Source organism: Phacochoerus africanus, chromosome 8, assembly GCF_016906955.1.
Source record: "Phacochoerus africanus isolate WHEZ1 chromosome 8, ROS_Pafr_v1, whole genome shotgun sequence".
Lineage (NCBI taxonomy): Eukaryota > Metazoa > Chordata > Mammalia > Artiodactyla > Suidae > Phacochoerus > Phacochoerus africanus.
Window position 1 is genome coordinate 161,601,745 of NC_062551.1, and position 21,372 is coordinate 161,623,116.

At 37.6% G+C, this 21,372-nt stretch overlaps 1 protein-coding gene across 1 annotated transcript in view; it reads left to right on the forward strand.

The window, feature by feature from the left end:
- LOC125133402 (uncharacterized) overlaps window positions 1-21,372 on the forward strand; it is a 758,349-nt gene that overhangs the window by 165,224 nt on the left and 571,753 nt on the right. The gene's annotated exons all lie outside the window — the stretch shown is intronic.

Consider the following 21,372-nt stretch of genomic DNA (forward strand, 5'->3'; position numbering starts at 1 on the left):
CATTATAGTTGGCTTACAGTGTTCTGTCAAATTTTCTACTGTACGCCAAAGTGATCCAGTTTCTCTCTCTCTCACACACACAGACACACACACACACACACACATTCTTTTTCTCACGTTATCCTCCATCATGTTCCATCACAAGTGACTAAATGTAGTTCCCTGTGCTATACAACAGGATCTCATTGCCTATCTACTCCAAATGCAATAGTTTGCATCTATTAACCCCAGACTCCCAGTTCATCCTACTCCCTCCCCCTCCCAACTGGCTACCTCAATCTGTTCTCTAAGTCCACGAGTTTCTTCTCTGTGGGAAGGTTCATTTGTGCCCTATATTGGATTCCAGATATAAGTGATATCATATGGTATTTGTCTTTATCTTTCTTTGTCTTTCACTTTGTATGAGAGTTTCTAGTTCCATCCGTGTTGCTGCAAATGGCATTATTTTGTTAATGTTTATGGCTGAGTAGTATTCCATTGTGTTTATATACCACATCTTCCTAATCCAGTCATCTGTCGATGGACACTTGGGTTGCTTCCATGTCTTGGCTATTGTAAATAGTGCTGCAATGAACATGTGGGTGCATGGGTCTTTTTCAAGGAAAGTTTTGTCTGGATATATGCCCAAGAGTGGGATTGCTGAGTCATATGGTAGTTCTTTGTATAGTTTTCTGAGGTACCTCCATACTGTTCTCCATAGTAGTTTTACCAGCTTACATTCCCAACAACAGTGCAGGAGGGTTCCCTTTTCTTCACAACCCCTCTAGCATTTGTTATTTGTGAACTTATTAATGCTGGTCCTTCTGACTGGTGTGAGGTGGTATCTCATGGGAATTGTGATTTGCATTTCTCTAATAATCAGGGATGTTGAGCATTTTTTCATGTGCTTGTTGGCCGTCTGTATATCTTCCTTGGAGCAATGTCTATTCAGGTCTTTCCCCATTTTTCAATTTGGTTGTTGTTGGCTTTTTGGCTGTTGAGTTATATAAACTGTTTGTATATTTTAGAGATTAAGCCCTTGTCAGTTGCATTGTTTGAAACTATTTTCTCCCATTCTATAAGTTATTTTTTTGTTTCCTTTTTGGTTTCCTTTGCTGCGCAAGAGCTTTTCAGTTTGATTAGGTCCATTTGGTTTATTTTTGCTTTTATTTCTGTTGCTTTGGGAGACTGACCTGAGAAAACATTTGTAAGGTTGATGTCAGAGAATGTTTTGCCTATGTTCTCTTCCAGGAGTTTGATGATGTCTTGTCTTACGTTTAAGTCTTTAAGCCATTTTGAGTTTATTATGGTGCATGGTGTGAGAGTGTGTTCTAGTTTCATCGATTTGCATGCAACTGTCCAGGTTTCCCAGCAATACTTGCTGAAAAGACTTTTTCCCATTTTATGTTCTTGCCTCCTTTGTCAAAGATTAATTGACCTTAGGTGTCTGGGTTTATTTCTGGGTTCTTTATTCGGTTCCATTGGTCTGTCTGTGTGTTTTGGTACCAGTACCACACAGTCTTGATGACTCTGGCTTTGTAATATTGCCTGAAGTCTGGAAGAGTTATACCTCCTTCTTGGTGTTTGTTCTTTCAGAATTGGTTTGGCAATTCTGGGTCTTTTGTGGTTCCATATGAATTTTTGGATTGTTTGTTCTAGTTCTATGAAAAATGTCATGGGTAATTTGATAGGGATAGCATTGAATCTGTAGATTGCTTTGGGCAGTGTGGCCATTTTTACAATACTGATTTTTCCAACTCAGAAGCATGGAATATCTTTCCATTTCTTTACATGTTCTTTAATTTTCATGATTAATGTTTTATAGTTCTCAGCATATAAGGCTTTCACCTCCTTGGTCAGGTATATTCCCAGGTACTTGATTTTTTGGGGTGCAATTTTAAAAGGTATTGTGTTTTTGTATTCCTTTTCTAAAGTTTCATTGTTAGTACACAGAAATGCGACTGATTTCTGATTGTTAATCTTATGTTCTGCTACTTTGCTAAATTTGTTGATCAGTTCAAGCAGTTTTTGGGTTGAGCCCTTAGGGTTTTCTATATATAGTATCATGTCATCTGCATACAGTGACAGTTTTATTTCTTCTCTTTCTATTTGGATGCCTTTTGTTTCTTTTTTTATCTGATTGCTGTGGCTAGGATTTCCAATACAATGTTGAATAGCAGTGGTGAGTGTGGGCATCCTTGTTTTGTTCCAGATTTTTGAGGGAAGGGTTTCAGCTTTTCTCCATTGAGTATTATATTTGCTGTGGGTTTGTCATAAATGGCTTTTATTGTATTAAGGTATGTTCCCTCTATACCCACTTTGGTAAGAGTATTTATCATGAATGGATGTTGGACTTGTATATATTGAGATGATCATATGGTTTTTGACTTTTCTTTTATTAAGGTGGTGTGTGATGTTGAATGATTTGTGTATGTTGAACCATCCTTGTGCACCTGGGATGAATCCTACCTGGTCGTGTTGTATGATCTTTTTTATATGTTGTTGGATTCGTTTGGCTAAAATTTTTTTGAAAATTTTTGCATCTATATTCATCAAAGATACTGGTTTATAGTTTTCTTTTTTGGTGTTATCTTTGTCTGGTTTTGGAATTTGGGAGGGTTCTTTCTTCTTTGACCTTTTGAAAGAGGTTAAGGAGGATGGGTATAAGTTCCTCTTTGTATGTTTTGTAGAATTTTCCTGTCAAGTTACCTGGTCCTGAACTTTTTATTTGTAGGGAGTGTTTTTATGACATATTCAATTTCATTTGTAGTGATTGTTCTGTTCAGTTGATCTATTTCTTCTTTATTCAGTTTTGGCAGGCTGTAAGATTCTAGAAATTTGTCCATTTTTTCTAGGTTGTTAAATTTGTTGACATTAATTGTTCATAGTACTTGCTCATGATTTTTTGTAATTCTGTAGTATCAGTTGTGACTTTTCCTTTTTCACTTCTTTTTTTTTGGGGGGGGTGGTTTTTCTCTCCTCTTCTTGGTGAGTCTAGCCCGAGGTTTGTCAATTTTGTTTGCCTTTTCAAATAACAAGCTCATGGTTTTATTGCTTTATTTCTATTGTTTTTTTAATCTTTGTTTTATTGATTTCCTCTCTGATCTTGATGATTTCCTTCCTTCTGCTGATTTTAGGTTTTGTTTGTTCTTCTTTGTCTAATTCATTTAGTTGTTTGTTGTTAATTTGAGATTTTTTTCCTTTTTGAGGAAGGCCTGTATTGCTATGAGTTTCCCTCTGAGCACTCCTTTTGCAGCATAGGTTTTTGAGTGGTTGTGTCTTCATTATCATTTGTTTAGAGGTATTTTTTGATTTCCTCATTGACCCATTGGTTTTTTTTTTTAGTAGCATGTTGTTTAGTCTCCATGTAGTCAGTTTTTTCTCATTTCTTTTCCTGTGGTTGATTTCTAGTTTCATGCCATTTTGGTCAGAGAAGAGATTTGAAATAATTTCTATATTCTTAAGTTTTTTGAGGTTAGCTTTGGGCCCCAGTATGTGATCAGTCCTTGAGAATGTTCCATGTGCTCTTGAGAAGAATGTATGTTCTGATTTTTTTTAGGTCAAATGTCCTGAAAATGTTGATGAAGTCTAACTTTTCTATTGTGTCATTTGGGATCTCTCTTGCCTTCTTGATTTTCTGTCTAGAGAATCTGTCCATTGATGTTAAAAAGTCTCCTACTATGATTGTATTCCCATCAATTTATCCTTTTATGTCTGTTAATATTTGTTGTAGGTATCTGGGTGCTCCTATATTAGGGGCATATTTATTGAGGATTATAATATACTCTTATTGAATGGATCCTTTAACCACTAAATAGTGTTCTTCTTTGTCTTTCTTTATGGCCTTTGTTTTAAAGTCTATTTTGTCTGATATGAATATCTCAACTCCTGCTTTCCTGACTTGTCCATTGGCATGAAATGTCTTTTCCCATCCCCTCACTTTCAATCTATATGTGTCCTTTGCCCTAAGGTGAGTTTCTTGTAGACTCACTTTGAAGGTTTTTGCTCTTTTTTTTTTTAAATTAATTAATTAATTTTTTTGTCTTTTTGCCATTTCTTGGGCCGCTTCTATGGCATATGGAGGTTCCCAGGCTAGGGGTCTAATCGGAGCTGCAGCTGCCAGCCTGTGCCAGAGCCACAGCAATGCAGGATCTGAGCCGCGTCTGTGACCTACACCACAGCTCACGGCAACGCTGGATCCTTAACCCACTGAGCAAGGGCAGGGATCGAACCCGCAGCCTCATGGTTCCTAGTCGGATTCGTTAACCACTGCACCAAGACGGGAACTCCGGTTTTTGCTTTTTTATCCAATCTGCCACTCTGTGTCTTTTGTTTGGAGCATTCAGCCCACTGACATTTAAGGTGATTATTGATTGATACGTATTTATTGCCATTTTAAACCTTGTTTCCAGTTGATTCTGTTTCTCTTTTCTTCTTTTCTTTTTTTGCTTGGATGGTTTCCACTTATTTTATGCTTGAGTACTTTTCAGTTTTTGTGAATGTAATATTTGGTTTTGATTTGTGGTTGCCCTGTTTTTTAAGTATGTCACCCCTTCCTGTATCTGCTTGCTTTAGCCTGATGGTCCTATAGGCTCAAACACACCATTAAAACAAAAAAGAATCTATATTTCTTACTTTCCTTCCCCACATTGTATGATTTTGGTGTCTTTTTTTTTTTAACATCTTCATGTTTAGATCTTATGCCAGCTTATTTAAGTGATTGCTTTCCAACTGTGGTTTTCTCCATCCTAATTCTTCTTACTTTTTTTTTTTAATTTAGAGAAGCCCTTTCAGTATTTCTTTGAGAATGGGTTTAGTATTGCTGTACTCTTTTAGCTTTTGTGTGTTGGAGAAATTCTTAATTTCCCCTTCTATTTTAAATGATATTCTTGCTGGATAGAGTATTCTAGGTTGCAATATTTTTTCCTTTCAGCACTTTAAATTTCTTGCCACTCCCTTCTGTCCTGTAGTGTTCCTGTAGAGAAATCAGCTGATAGCCTTATGGGGGTTCCCTTATAATTAATGCTTTTCTTTTCTCTTGCTGCCTTTAGCATCCTCTTTTTATCTTTCACTTTTGCCATTTTTATTACAATATGTCTTGGTGTGTGCCTCTTTGGGTTCAACTTGTTTGGGGCCCTCTGTGCTTCCTGTATTTTGATATCAGTATCCCTTAGATTGTAAAGTTTTCAAACATCTTATCTTCAAATATATTTTCAATTCCCTTTTCTTTTTCTTCTCCTTCTGGAATTTCCATTATGCGTAGATTGGCCCGCTTTATATTTTCCCGTAAGTCTCTTATATTGCTTTCATGTTTTTTCATTTGGTTTTCTGACTGCAGACATTGAGTAATCATTTCAATTATTCTAACTTCCATGTCACTAATTCGTTCCTCTGCATCATTCATTCTGCTCTTTATTGTCTGTATCTCTGCAAATGAATTTTCTAATTTTTCTTGGATCCTCCTTATATTTTCTAGTTCCTTTGTAAGGGAATCTGCATTACTGATCATATCCTCTCTTAATTCCTTCATATTCAACCATAATTCCTTCAGTATTTTCACCATCTCCCTTTTGAACTCAATGTCTGTCAGACTGCAGAGGTCTGTTTCATTATTGACTGCTTTAGGTGAATTCTCCTGTGGCTTTAACTGGGAATGGATTCTGAGCTTCTTCATCTTGCTTGTGTTTTTCTTTTTCTGTGAATTTGGGGAGGCCAAACTGTAGTCTTGTAAGTATACTTACATATGCAAGAGCACCCATTTGTATTTTTTTGGGGGGGTTTACTATTTATTTTAGGTGTGGGGTTTTGAATCTTTGCTGTCTCTTTCTTCGGTGTGAGCAGGCTGTTATCTCCAGGATGCTCAGTGTGTTTTCTGGGAGAAGGAGGCAATGGGTAGAGCCAGCAGTCAGTGCCTGGTCATTGGGCTCTCAATAGCACCGAGGACCTGCAAGAGGGTGGCACAGGCTACTCCTAGTTGCAGGGCCCTGGGAAGTGGTTATCAGCTCTAGGCTGATGTATAAGGTGACCTGAGCATTTGGCAGTAGCAGCAGCAGGGTGCATGAATTCCCAGGGGAGTGAGAGCAACAACAGCTAGTGTTCGATTGCAGTGCCCTCCTCTGAGGTGATTCCAAATGCAGGTGGTGCATGTTCAGGGACCCCTAGTGGTAGCGGGCCACGACTGCCTCTGAAATCAATGAGAACTGCAGTGGTTTGCCCCTGCCACTTGTAGACCTTGCATGAAGAAACCCATCTCACTTAGCCCACACAGAAGGTGCTGTACAGGCTGCTCCCCAGAGTTGCCGGATCCTGCGAAGTGAGAGAGATCAGGTGTGTGGGTACTACCAAGAGTGTTTGGCAGTGGCAGCAGCAGGGCTGGTGTGTTCCCAGGGGTGCGAGAACACCAGCAGGTGGTATTCTGTCATAATGCCCTCCTCTGTGGTGCCTTTGAGGTGATTTGGGATGCAAGTGATGTCTGTTCCCAGACTCCTAGTGGTGGCGAGCCCCTCCCACCCCTGGAGCCAGGGATAACTGGTGGTTTGCCCCAACCTCCTCTAGACCATGTCAGAAGCACCTCATCCTGCTTAGTCCCCATAGCAGGTGCTACACAAGGCGCTCTTAGTTGCAGGATCCTTTCAAGGGACAGTGATCAAGCGTCTGGGCAGTGCATAGAGCTGTGGCAGTGGCAGCAGCGGGGTGGTGGGGGGTGTGTGCTCCCAGGGGCGTGAGAGCAACAACAGGTGGTGTTCTGTTGCAATGTCCTTCTCTGTGGTGCCCTCTGAGGTGGTTGGGGCTGCAAGTGATTTTTGTTCAGGGACCCCCAGTGGTGGTGGGCCACACCCACCTTTGGAGTCAGAGATAACTGTGGTGGTTTACCCCTGCCACCTGCAGACCACGCAAGAAGCACCCTGTTCCACTTAACCCACAGAAGAGGTGCTGTACCAGCTGCTCCTAGTTGTAAGGTCTTGGGAAAGGACAGTGACCAAGTGTCTGGGTGCCACCCAGAGCATTTAACAGTGGCAGCTGCAGGGTGGGTGTGTTCCCAGGGGAGTGAGACCAACAGAGTATGGTGCTTGGTTGCAGTACCCTCTTTTTTTCCTTTTTTGCCAACTCCTGAGGTTACTGGGGTTGTAGGTGGAGCCCACTCACAGGCCCCTAGTGGTGGCGAGCCATGCCTCCCTTTGGCCTCCGAGATGACCGCCATGGTCTGTCCCTGCCATCTGTAGCTCGTGTAAGATGCACCACATCGCACTTTGCCCCCTGACTCCCTTAGCCCACACAAGACGTTCCTGGCCACCAGTAGCCTGTACAAGAAGTGCCCCGTCTCCCCTAATGGAGCAAGAGGCTTCTTACCACCTTGTGGCCTGTGCCAGAGCTGTCCCACCCTCTGAGAGCCTATGGGCATGCACCTGCTCTGGTGCAGGGAATATCCTTTGGCGGTCCACCCCTCCTCCTCTTGCCCTCCCCAACTATGGTGCCTTGCCTCTCCTGCGGGTCTGGACCTTCTCCTGGGTTCCCTCTGCCATGGTGTTCCACTTCCCATCCTGTAGTGTACTGCTCCCCCACCCGTGGTGCACTGCTCCTTAGCCCCTTAGGCTGTCTCCACACCTCCAACCCCAGTCCTCTCCCCAGGACTGATCTCCAGAGCCTGTCTCAGTGCCAAGCCCCTGCCCAAGCATCTCAGGCTGTGGTGTCCAGGCTGGTGGTTCAGATGATCTCTGCGGCTTTCACTCTGCTTTGCCGGTCCCCTCCGACTGGGCTGATCTTTCTGTCAGTTAGGTGGCTTTGCAGTATGTGGGTTTCTTTCCTCCTTCACTGCTCCCTCTCAGGAATGCTAGTCCCGTCCTGATTCCTTTTCTCTCTCTCTTTTCTTTTGTGCTACCTGGTTATGTCAAGCATTTCTTGCCCTTTTTGGAGGTTTAAGTTCTTCTGCCAGCATTCAGTTGATGTTCTGTGCAAGTGGTTTTACATGTAGATGTGTTTTTTTGATGTGTTTGTGGGAGAAAGTGAGCATGACTTCTTACTCCTCCACCATCTTGCACTGCCTCCCAACATAGTTATTTTAATTGTTTTATGTTTATGATTTACTGGTATATCTTTTTAACATATTTTTATGTTCAATCTATTTGTGTCTTAGAATCTAATACATAATTTGTGCAGACAGGATAGAGTTAGATTGTTTTTTAAACCAGTCTGACCACCTTTTTCGTTTTGATTGTGGTATTTCTACCATCAACATTTGCAATTACTTTTATTTACCTTTGTCATCATATTGCTATATGTCTTCTGTTTTGGTATCCTACCCCTCCATCACTGTCTTTTTTATGTTAAGTATATATTTTAGTGCTAAATTTCTCTGTTGCCATTTTTACTATATATTTTGAGTTATTAGTGGTTTCTCCAGGGATTACAATATGCATTTTACATTATTACAGTCTAGTTCAGGAAACTAAAACTCATTTTTTATAAATTGTGATAGAAACTTTTCTCTATGAATATAGCCCATTCTGTTCCTCCTTTTTTGTGCTATTATTGTCATGTATAGTCCGTCTACATATGTTAGAAACCTAAAAATATAGTTTTAGAATTGTTTCTGTATACAATCATATATCTTTTAGAGAAAGAATAAAGGGAAATATGTGTCTTTTACCTGCATGCTCATCATTTCTGGTGTTTTTCATTTCTTACTGTAGATTTGATTTACCATCTGGTATTATATTGTTTTAGCTTGAAGGATTTCCTTTAATATTTCTTGCAAGTCATGTTTACTACCAATTAATTCTTTCAGTCTTTTTCTACCTGGGAATGTTTTCATTTTTCCTTGACTCTGGAAGGATAGTTTTGCTGGATATATTATTGTTTGTTGAGAATTGTTTTCAGTACTCTGAGTATATGTCATACCATTGCCTTCTAGCCTCCATTAGCTCTGAGGGAAGACAGCTGTTAATCTTTTCAGGTACTTTGTAGTATTTCCCTGTATTTATATTTGTTTTTCAGAGGAGGATTTTCCTGTCTCCTTTTGGCTATAGGCAGAATTCCCAGTTTCAGTGTTATATTTTTTAAGCTATGAGTTTTGGAGGTTGATACTTATCTCCTTTCACCTTTATGAAAGGCTCTATGTACTTAGAATAAAAATGATACATATTTTTTAAAATGGTGAAAGACTTTCCAGAAATGATTAATTTCTTTTGTTGCTTATACATTCTTTTATAAGCCTTTGATATCTAACTGATATATTTCATAACTTATGATTTATTTTCCTTAGTATATCAAATATTTAACCAGGACTTGACCCCCAGTCTTAACTCTGTAATTTGTATTAATTAATACAGCAAATATATATCATTTGCTTTCAGCTAGACATATCTGACAAAGTTTGTTCAGCTAACAAAGTAAATGAGCTTTTTGCACAGTGTCTTATGATTTTCAAAACAGTTTCACTACATGTGTCAGGATTATGGTAAGAAACAAATGGCTTGCATAAATTGGGAAATATGCAGTTTCATAAAGGGACTATTTACAAAAGTATGAGTAATGTTTCATGGAAATCAAGATGGTATTTTATGCTTTTAGGCTTCTAACAACAGAGATCTATTACTACTTTGGGGCCTAAAGAAGAAAGGAAAAGAAGTGGTTACTAGGAGTCATAGATAAGAATGAACGTAGAGGGACACCTGACAGGGGCTATATTCAGTAGAACAACAGCCAGCAACTTGTGACCAGGTGTGGGGAGAGTCAAGGGAATAAGTACTCTGACCTCATTATTTTCCTTTCCTAATTTTGGCTGGTACCTTCCATTAACTGAACTCAACCAGAAATTAGAGAAAAAGTAGCCCATTGATGCAGTCCATAGAGGTCAACCTACTGAAGTACAAATTCAGGAGGAGAAAGAGAGTGGACCTGGAGGAGCAAATGGATGATATTCAGCTCGTTTACCTTTATACATCAGTAAATCCCAATAATCCTGTCTGTAAAAATATATACCACACATGTCCTTTTTCCCCTTCTCACTACCACTGTCTTAGTCCAGGTCTTTATCATATCTTGGTTATATGATAGAAATAGCCTTTCTCCTTTCAGATTTCCCTTCAATATACACTGCTGTTTGTTAAGCTGAAGTTTAGACCATGAGTCTTCTGACTTCAAATTCTTTCCTCTTTCCTCTTCTCCACACATACATACACTTTTCAGAAATAAAGGAATTGAAGTTTGTTTGTTTGTTTATTTTTGGTTAACTTCAGATATGAAGTTTGAAGAAAAGTCATTTATTTCCTGATTTCCACCTCTTGACATCCACATGTAGGTCTTTACTCCATCTTCTCCTAATCTGGATTTTCATTTTTAAAATTTGAACATTTGTTTAAAATTTTTAGTGGAAATACACAATCCCTATTTCTTAATTATCTTGGACTTGAGGCCCAAGTGGTAAAATAATTTTGCGAGACCAGGCTGTTCTTCGGTTGTTTTTGTTTAAAGAATTTGTATAGATTGAAATGCAGCCGCAAATGTACTAGTGATTTTCTGTTGCTTACTTGTCAAGATTTTTATTGTTTGGATGAAAAATAGTGTTTCAAAACCTGGCAACATATTGATGAAAACAGAGGAGCACTTTGTGTAATTCTCCTTTTGAAAAACTACCTCTTTAAAAGACAAAGATTGCCTCTGCTTCTATTCACATGTATTTCCAACAATAGATTTATTGACAGTTCTTAGATAAAGTTTACTTTTCTACCTTCCCCCACTTATCACGGTGCACACTTTTCTGCACGAAGAGGGGCATATTAGGCTCCTACAGGTGAACACACAATATAGAGGTGTTCTAGGTGTATGTATAGTGTAGGGTTTGCCTGTTTGTTACTAATCTGTGACAGATGTGGAGCCTCCCCTTTTTATTGGGCTTAATTAGAGCAAGTGAGACTGCCCTTAAAAAATCAGCATGTCATGGAGCTGCCTTGGATAAGGTCTCTGAGCTGGAAATGGACAGATAAACTGGATAATCTTGGAATCTTCCAAAGTATGCTTGCAACTCAGTCTTCCTCAGGGAACTTCTTGGCTCTTATTAGGAGCATAAGCAAAGATGGCTTTTTATTGTTAGGCCTTTTTTCTCTTTCCAGTTGTACTCCTTTTCCTTTTTGTCCCTCCTCCCCCTTCCTCCTTACCAAAAGCAAGTGTCTCCTAAAGTTTCTGGGCTGAGAATGGCACAATGTAACAAATTTGTTTCCCATATCAATACTGGTAAACTCTTTTTTTTTTTTTGTCTTTTTGCTATTTCTTTGGGCCGCTTCCGCGGCATATGGAGGTTCCCAGGCTAGGGGTCTAATCGGAGCTGTAGCCGCTGGCCTATGCCAGAGCCACAGCAATGCGGGATCCCAGCTGCGTCTGCAACCTACACCACAGCTCACGGCAACGCCAGATGGTTAACCCACTGAGCAAGGGCAGGGACCGAACCCACAACCTCATGGTTCCTAGTCGGATTCGTTAACCACTGCGCCACAACGGGAACTCCAATACTGGCAAACTCTTTACAAAGTAATTGTGGCCCACACTCAAGTGCACTTCCTTTGGGACCAATAGCTGTAAATAAGGTGGCTCTGAAAACTGGCTAAGTTGTTGTTCTGAAGATAGAGCTTTTTAGCAGAATGTTTGACTTTTTTTTAAATTTTAATATTGCCTCAAGCTTGTCTAAAATCTTCTACATCTATTTCTCATCTTAAAAGTCCTCTGTAGGAAAAGACAGTGTGTGGCTTAAGATTTTCAAGTTGCTTAACGTCTTTCTTTCTGTGCCTTTAAAAATGATTATTATAGTTATGCTGGGTAATCTTCCTGTCATTTTGCAAAATGGATTTTTCTTCTTCCAGTAACAGATACTTTTTATCGACATTGAAAACAACATGTTGAATATTTTATGAACACTAAATGTATAGGGAAGAAGAGGTAAAAGAAATGCCATATATATGTAGAGAAGGAACATTTCATGCAATTTGAAAATTAGTTTGGGGGTTAATAAAACCCTCAAGCTTTATTATTTATTCTTGCATCAAGGTAATTGTCAACTTTAAGTGGCTATTCAAAACCCCTTCTTCATATATTTTTTTTTCTTCTTCCTTGCTGAAGATATGTAATTGTACCACAAAATGGAGAATTTCAGGAAACATTTCACCCTTGGGAATATGGTTGTAGATATTAAGAACTCAAAATGTTTAAGTCTGCTTGGTAGAATCTTTGTAGTGTCAAATACTTGGAGTTTTTAAAAGATATCTGTGAATTGTTCAGAAAATTTGGACTATTGGTTTCTAAGATGGATTCAACCAGTTTATCTGTTAGCAAGCAGTACTTCTGATACCTAGAATGTAGAAAGCTTCATGGGTTTGCAAATCTCTGTGACTGAATTGCTGTCAGGGCAGCAGCTCTTGTGTTTGGTAGATACATATCATATCTACCTATGATACAACATTATTTTCCTCCCTCAAAAAATAATGCTGGAGTTCCCGTCGTGGCGCAGTGGTTAACGAATCTGACTAGGAACCATGAGGTTGCGGGTTCGGTCCCCGCCCTTGCTCAGTGGGTTGACGATCGGCGTTGCTGTGAGCTGTGGTGTAGGTTGCAGACGTGGCTCGGATCCCGCGTTGCTGTGGCTCTGGCGTAGGCCGGTGGCTACAGCTCCGATTCAACCCCTAGCCTGGGAACCTCCATATGCCGCGGGAGCGGCCCAAGAAATAGCAACAACAACAACAAAGACAAAAAGACAAAAAAAAAATTATAATGCTGACAAAAGTATTTTAGGGAGATTGTTGAAATCTCCAATTGGCTCAAATATCTGCCAAATACATCTAGAGACTCGTAGAACAGTATGTTAAGTCATTACTACATGGAAGGAGGCATTGTATGGATTAAATGCTTTTATTTCAGATTCAGAAATGATATTTTGGATTCTTCCAAATCATGAATTGTGAGTATCACATGCATTCTGTATATGTCCCAGTCTTATGCAAAGAAAAAAATTAATGGTTATTGAATATTACCTTTTGAATTATCCATGAATATGTAAAAACTGGTATTTCTAAAAAAAATTTTCCTCATAACTTTTCTTCCTGCACCACCTATTACAGTTAATCCATCACTGATTTTTCAGTCACCAAGCTGGAACTCTCAACTAGTCACCATCAACTAGTTCTTCACTCCTCTTGTGGTTAAATTGGTGTGACTGGCTGGATGATACATGTTCACCCCTTTCCCTTACTGATAACAGATTATATTCCTTTGACTTAGAGGGTCAGGAGATAACTATGGTGAATTTTAGTATCCTGGCCACCAGATTGGCTTGTGAGGTGAGCATGTCTTCTAAGTTTGGACCAATCAGAACCCGCCTCAAGATTTTTTTCTTTTAATTATTGTAAATGGGGAGAGAGGCACTTTCATGCCTTTAGGGTCATACAGTTGGAAGAATGTGATTTTGTATTACATTCTTTAGGTGGTAGAGAAGCAATCGAAAGCAGCTCTGTAGAAACTGGACTAAGAGAGTGGGACACTTGATGTGGTTAGATACTGCAGGCATAAAGAACACTTAGGAGTTTGTTGCCATAGACTGAGAGAAGATTGAGAAGCTAGAGAGGGTGATTTGAGAATATTTTCAGAGTTATAATAGACAGTAATCCTGTCAGAAACCCAACGTCACAAAGTTAAACAGTGTTAGATCCAGAGCTATAACCAGGTCTTCTGGCTGCTATTCTAATCAATAGTCCATCCTCTTAAAAATATGTGCCAGAAAGCATTTTTTACCTTTAAGGAAGAATGACTTTGAAAATGTTACCAACCTTCATATCTCTATTTTCATTCACCATTGTATGGTGAGATAATAAAGCATTAAAGATTCATCATGTATTCAATATTTTTTTTTTGGTCTTTTTAAGGCCATACCTGCAACATATGGAAGTTCCCAGGCTAGGGGTCAAATCAGAGCTGCAGCCACCAGCCTATACCACAGCCACAAGTGTGTCTGTGACCCACACCATAGCTCATGGCAACACGGGAAACTTAACCCCCTGAGTGAGGCCAGGGATTGAACTCACATCCTCATGGATACTAGTCAGGTTCATTGCCACTGAGTCACAATGGAACCACTCATGTATTCAGTGTTTAATTGCTGATTGATAATTTTTAATATATTTCAGAGTTCCTATTGTGGCTCAGTGGATTAAGAACTCGACTAGTATCATAAGGATGCGGGTTTGATCCCTGGTCTTGCTCAGTGGGTTAAGGATTCGTCATTGCCATGAGTTGTGGTGTAGGTTGCATATGCGGCTTGGATTTGGCATTGCTGTGGCTGTGGCAGTGGCATAGGCCGGCAGTTGCAGCTCTGATTCAACCCCTAGCCTGGGAACTTCCATATGCCACAGGCAAGGCCCTAAGAAGACAAAAAAAATTTTTTTAAAATATGTTTCAAGGAAATCATATTTTACTTTGAGAATCAATTCTTATAGGTTAAGATAAAAATATGCTCTCAACTCCAGGAGTCAGACTACAGTTCTCTTCATTTCTTAATGCCACAGACGCCGAGGGCTGGAAGCGAGGGCTACTCTAAGTTTTATATAGCCCAGGTTTTCAGAAAGTCTTCTTAAGAAAAATTATAAAAAATTATGCATATAAAATTGTATCTTCATAATAAAAAATATATCCCAATAAATCATTGGTGTCTCAGGGATTCAGGTCCCTTTCTGCTGAAATCTTTTTAGGCTATTTACCAGAAGTGCTTCAAAGAAGTGTAGCCATATTATCTCTTTCTACCATAACTCTCTGCAACTCCAGCTTTTATAAGGACCCTTACGAAGTGAGGAAATTTGGAGCTTAAGCTTTAGTTCTTTCTTAGTAAATCCACCTCTGGTTGGAAAGAATCTTTGGTTATCTGGTCCAAACCTGCCAAATCATTATCCTCTGACTTTTGAAGTTCTGTGTTGGTGATGTACTCGTTTCTAAGGTGGACTTACTGTTCTTTATTGAAAGGAAATTTTAGTATTACTATTTTCTGTAAATGTTAATGATTTGCCCTTTTTTTTTTCTCATGAAAGTTATTCAGACATTTAAATAAAATTGTCAAGTGGGGAAGAAGGGTTTATCCCTTAACATTACCTGTGGATTCTATACACTCCTTCCTCTCACTGCTTTATGTGAATCCTCATCAATTATTGACTCATTGCTATATGCCCCTATGTATTTTTACTTTTTTTATATCAAATTTTAAGTTTCTCATTTTATCTTTATGATACCATTAGATAATGCATGCAATAACATGCATCTTTCAAGTTTTTCCTTACTCCAAGCCTGTTCTGGAGGAGGGGCTGATTATAATTCTGCATTGTTATTGATAATTGAGTCATTCAGACTGCAGTACAACATTAATGTAAGATTACTACATTGATTTCTGTTTTTTTCCCCTTCTAGTCTTTTGATCAGGCAAATGTGTAATTTTAAAGCCTCTATTTTTTATGGTGATCCAGGATCACAAACATGTTCCTAGGAAGAAGTGGATTTACTGAGGAGAGGAAGATTAATTCCTTCAGAGAAGAAGGCTGCATTTGGTAAACTGCTCTCTCCAAGGCTCTAAATGATATCCAGATATCTTTGTTTTCTGAAAGGACCTTCCCTATCTGACTAGTTGAATCTGTGGGTTACTTTTCTGTAGAAGATGAGATTTGGGGAAATTCTGGACAGGATGGGAAAGTCCTGTGACCTTTGCTAATTTTCCAACATAATGGGGTTCTTTTTTTCCTCTTTATTTACGGGGCTCCTCATTTTTATTTTATATTCCAAAGATAGTCACTTGCATGATTTAGATTTCCTACTTTCAGAGAGTCATCTAACTGAAATAGGCTGCAGAGGGTCATTTGCTAGGACACTCTAAATCCTGGTTCACCATTTCCAATGGGCATTTTAATTCAGAATATTAGTTACATGTTGTTCCTTGTCTACTCCCTAGATAACTTAAGGTACTTTCCAACTTAAAATGCCTTGTATAAGAGAAGAGATCTGGAGAAAATATTGACTAATAAAGCAGCTTTTTAGAAAGCAGAAAGAAAAATCCTTTTTTTGCATATCAGTTTTTTTATTTTTTGAAAACACAAAGTTTGCATAATTCTCTGTTGAGAGTTTTTTTGGGGGTGGGGTGGAGGTTTAGGACACCTTTATATTCCTGAAATAAAGGAAAAAATAGAGCCAAAATAAAGAGGAAATATAAGTACCTCATTATTCTAAAAAATCAACTGAATTTAACGTTTTAGTTAAAGACAATAAGCCAACATTTATAGGCAAGAACATATGCTATTTAAGTTGACTTCTCAAAATAACTTTCAGTGGACAAACAGAGAAAACTAAAATGTTGCGATTTTAAAGACACATTTTGGGAAATTCTTATGGCTTTTATGATCAGTTTATGTTTTTAGTTATGTTTTAACAGTAACTTACTTTTGCATAGCCTTTTATGATTTCCTCTGGGAATTTCTTCACCATAGCACTTGTTGCTTTGAATTGAAATAATCCAATGTGTGATCATTGCTTCAGGTTGATGCTAAACTCTATGAAGATGGGGACTTATGTAATCATATTCATATTCTCAGTGCCCAACACAAGGTATGTGATGGAATAGACCTTCAAAATGTTGCCACAAAGACTCTGTGATTTACATTACTTAACAACTTTAGGAGTTTGCCTTTATTTATATATTTATCCAACAGATATTTATTGAATACCTAGTTTGGGCTAGATACTGTGCCAGGTATTGGATATACAAAAACAAACAAACAAACAAACCAAAAAACAGCAAAATATTCTTGAGTTTACATTTTTACCAGGGGGGACAGAAATAAACAATACTCATAGTAAATAAATAATTGTCATGGTAAGCTTGGATATGGTGAATGGAAAAATTAAGACAGGTGACAGGAATCAGAGAGGTGGGAAAAGTTTGCAATATTTAAACATGGTGGTCAGATTTACCTCATCCAGGAAGCTAGATTTGAGCACCAACTTGAAGAAGGTTGAGAGGGGATTCATCCATACGGAAATTTGGAGAGAGAATTTTTGGAAGAAGGAGGAGCCACTGCAAATCCCTTAAAGCTGAGATATGCTTGACATACTAGAGAAATAGTAAAGAGGCCAAGCTGTGTAAGAATAGTAGGAGATGAAATCAGACAGGGGAAGGAGAGGCAGATTATATAGGATCTTTGAAAAACTTTGGGTTTTATTTTGAATGCAGTGCTAAACCTCTTGAGGGTTTTGAACAAGGTGTGACATGATCTCTCTTACAGAAAAATTACTTTAGTGATTGTTTGGAGAATAGAGTATATTAGGGCAAGCAAGGAGACCAATTAGGAATAGTCCAGATGATAGAAGATAGTGGCTTGGATCAAAGTGTTATCTGTGAAGGTGGTGAAAAGTGGTTAGATTCTTAATATATTTGAAAGGATTCTTGATGGATTAGTTATTCAGTATGAAATTAAGACTCAAAGATGATTCCAATAATTTGGGGCTTAATCACTGACTAAGTGATTATATATATTATCTCATTTAATCTTCATAATAATACTTTGAAAAAATCTTTTTTATCTCCTTTTGACAGACAAGAACACTGAGCTCTAGAGAAGTTAGGAAGTTAGGACATTTGCCCAAAGCTTTAAAATTAATAAGTGGCAGAGCCGGGATCAAGTTTATGTCTCTTTAACCTTGAGGCTTATGATCTTCTCAATACAAAAGAAAAGATTAGATGGTCTTCCCCAAAATTTGTACCTGTGGCTTTATACCATAGTTTTGGGCTTAAAATGTCCACATCTTTCTTGACCCAGTGCCATTATTTCCAACTGAGAAGTTAATATAAAAAGCATTTACAGGCTGGATATATTCCTACAGTACCTGGAAGAAGCAAATGCAAAACTGTAAAAACCTGAGAGTCATGCCCTTGTCACAGCACAGGGATTCTTACAGATAAAGCTTCAATGTAGGTGAGCTCAAAAAATGAAAAATTTGGAGTTCCCTTTGTGGCTCAGTGAGTAAGGACCTAATGTTGTCTCTGTGAGGATGTGAGTGCATTGTAGGTCACAGATGCAGCTAAGATCCAGTGTTGCCATGGTTGTGGCACAAATCATAGCTGCAGCTTCACTTTGACTCCTGGCCCAGGAACGTCCATATGCTGCAGGTTTGGCTGAAAAAAGAAAAAAAATGAAACAATCTAAAACACATGAAGAAATAGTCTAATGTGGCTAGAAGGTTGCAAACTCAACAAATACTAGAATTAATCTCCAAGAACTTCCAAAGAGAAAGTTAAAGCACATATGTTTGAAATGATTAAAGCTATAAAAGGGACTAAAACCTCAAGATATCATTAAAGATCATAATGTTTATAAAAGAATCAAGTAGAACTTCTGAAAATGAAATATATATAATCATTGAAATGGAAAACTCTAAAGTTGCGTTAAATATTTAATTAGATACAACCGAAGAGAGATTAATGAAGCAGAAGACAGAACTGAGGCAGCACAGAGATGAGTAAAGATGAAATAGAAGTTAAGTCATATTAAAATGAGATAAATAAGAATCCCAGAAAAATCTGACATAGAGGCAATATCCAAAGTAATGACTTGTGAAAGACATGAATCTTTCCTATTGTAAGTACAGCAACCCCTGAAAAATGAGTAAAATAAGTAAAACTATATCCTTAAAATCACCTTTCCCCAATACGTAATTGAAACTGCAGAATACTCTAAAGAGAAACCTCCAAAGCAACTAGAGAGAAATACAGAATACTTTAAGAGGGGTAAGAGTCCCAAGGTTCTTGAATTTTGAGAGGAGGAATGTAGGGATATTTAAATTTATACTTAAAAAATTTGAGGATAATAGTTATTAGAACATAAATAGAATGTAAATTTCTAAGTTGGCAGAGAGGAAGAAAACCTGATGAGTGGAATAGAAAGCAGGAGAAGAAGCATAACAAAAGAAGGATAATTGGAAAAAACAAGATGTTAAAAACTGCAACCAATGTAAATGTGCTGAATGCCCCAGTTAAGATACAAAGGTATCAGATTGGGTTAAAATATCCTACTGTGTTGTAATGCATAAAATCAGAGATCCAAGTTGAAGTACCTGGGTATCCAGGCTGTATGAATTACTTAACTTTATGAGGCAGCATAGATTGAGTCTGGCCTCCTAGGCACTCTGGCATCTTTCTTAGTTAGCTTTATGAACTTTAAGTAAATTATTTAATCTCAGTTTCCTTATAGTAAACTGAGATTGATAACAGAGACTAGCTCCTGGGGTGTTGTGTTTAAATGAATTCATATAATTTGTCAATTTGATGAATGTTTGGCACATCGTAAGTAGTATGTAATTGTTAATATCCATTTAAAAGTAAAGAACAGACTTTTCTAAGCAGAAAATTTACATTGTTCCTTCTTGTACGTGAACTCATATTTTCCTTTTACTTTCCCCATAGAATTATCTTAATACACTATATTTTTTTTGCTTGAAATCTTTTATTGATCATTTTATCATAGCTCTCCAGAACAAAGTCTGCCATATATGTTCTTATTAATAAGACTTATTTCCCATAATTTAAAAGCTGAAGGTTAAAAACATTTTTGGAATAAATTATTACGGTTATTATTAACATATAATTAATAATAATTAGGTATGTTGCTATTTTTAATATTTATGAAATATGACTATAAAATTAATAAAATCTATCTCAATAAAATGAACTGAACTATTCTTCCTTTTTTCTTTTTTGAGCCATTCTTATAGACATGCATTCATATTGTTTTTAATTTTCACTTCCTTGATAATGAATAGCTTGGCATATTTTATGTGTTTCGGGGCACTCATTTTTTTGTGATGTGTCTATTCAAGTCTTTTAGTCATTTTCTGGTTGGGTTGTTTGTATATATGTTCATTTGTAAAGTTCTCTGTGTATTCTGGCTATAAGTCCTCTGTGGATGTTGCAAATATCTTCTCCCACTCTGTAGGTTCCTTTTTCATAGCTTTTTTTTTCCTTTTTCTTTTTTTGGCCACATCTGTGGCATATGGAAATTCATGGGCTAGGGGTCAAATTGGAGCCCCAACTGCAGGCCTGTGTCACAGCCATGGCAACACTAGATCCAATGTGCATCTGAGACCTTCATTGCACCTTACAGCAATGCCTGATCCTTAACCCACTGAGTGAGGCCAGGGATCGAACCTGCATCCTCAGAGAGGGAGTGTCAGGTTCCTAACCTGCTGAACCGCAATGGGAACTCCCTTTTTCTTATCTTAATGGTGTCTTTCAAAAAGCAAAAATTAAAAAAAAATCCAATTTATTATTTTTTCTTTAAATTTCATGTTTTGGTGTTCTATGTAAGAAACCTTTACCCAATTAAAGACTACAACATTTTTTCTCCTATGTTTTATTCTCCAAGTTTTATAATTTTAAGTTTTACATCTAGATCTATGATCCATTTTGAGTTAATTTTTGTATACGATTTTTGTATATGATTTTAAGTAAGAGTTGATGCTCATTTTCATGACCATTTGTTGAAAAGACTTTCATTTCCTCATTGAATTGCCTTTGCAAATTAACTGCTTATAGATATGTGGGCCTGTTTCTGGACTCCATAATCAGTTCCATTGAGCTAGATATCTGCCTTTTTCTTCCTTTTTTATTTTTGTGTCTTTATTACTATAACTTTTTAGCAATTTTTCCTCTTTTTTTCTTTATTAAATTGCTTTAATTTTACTAGGTTCTTTAAATTCTCTTATGCAATTAGAATAAGCTAGTCGGTTTCTATAAAAAGGCTTCTGGGATTTGATTGTTGTTATATTGAATCTATACACATCAGTTTATGAGAATTGTCATCTTAACAGTTTGAGTCTTTCATCCATGATGGCATGTTTTTACATTTATTTAGGTATTTTTCAAATTCTGTCAGTAATATTTTATAATTTTTTTGTGTAGAAGACCTGGACATCTGTGGTTAGATTAACTTCTGGGTTTTTTTTGTGGTTTTAGTGGTACTGTTAATAGGATTCTCTACCTTTTATTTTCCATTTGCTTGCTGGTAGTGAGTTGTTTGCTGTTGGTACAATTGATTTTGTAGTTGTATTCACTTTGTGTCTTGTGACCTTGCTAAATTTATTTATTAAATTGCTTTGTAGTTCCATAGATGTTTTGCAGATTTTCTATGTATAAGTAGTTCCATAGTTGTTTTGCAGATTTTCTATGTAAACATTGTCATCAACAAGGAGAGTTTTATTTCTCATTTTATTCTTTTTCTTCCTTTTTTATTTTTCTTATCTTATTTCAGCAGTTTGGCTCTCTAGAATGATATTGAATAGAAGTGGTGAAAGTGGACATTCTTCTCTTATTTTTGATCTTACGGA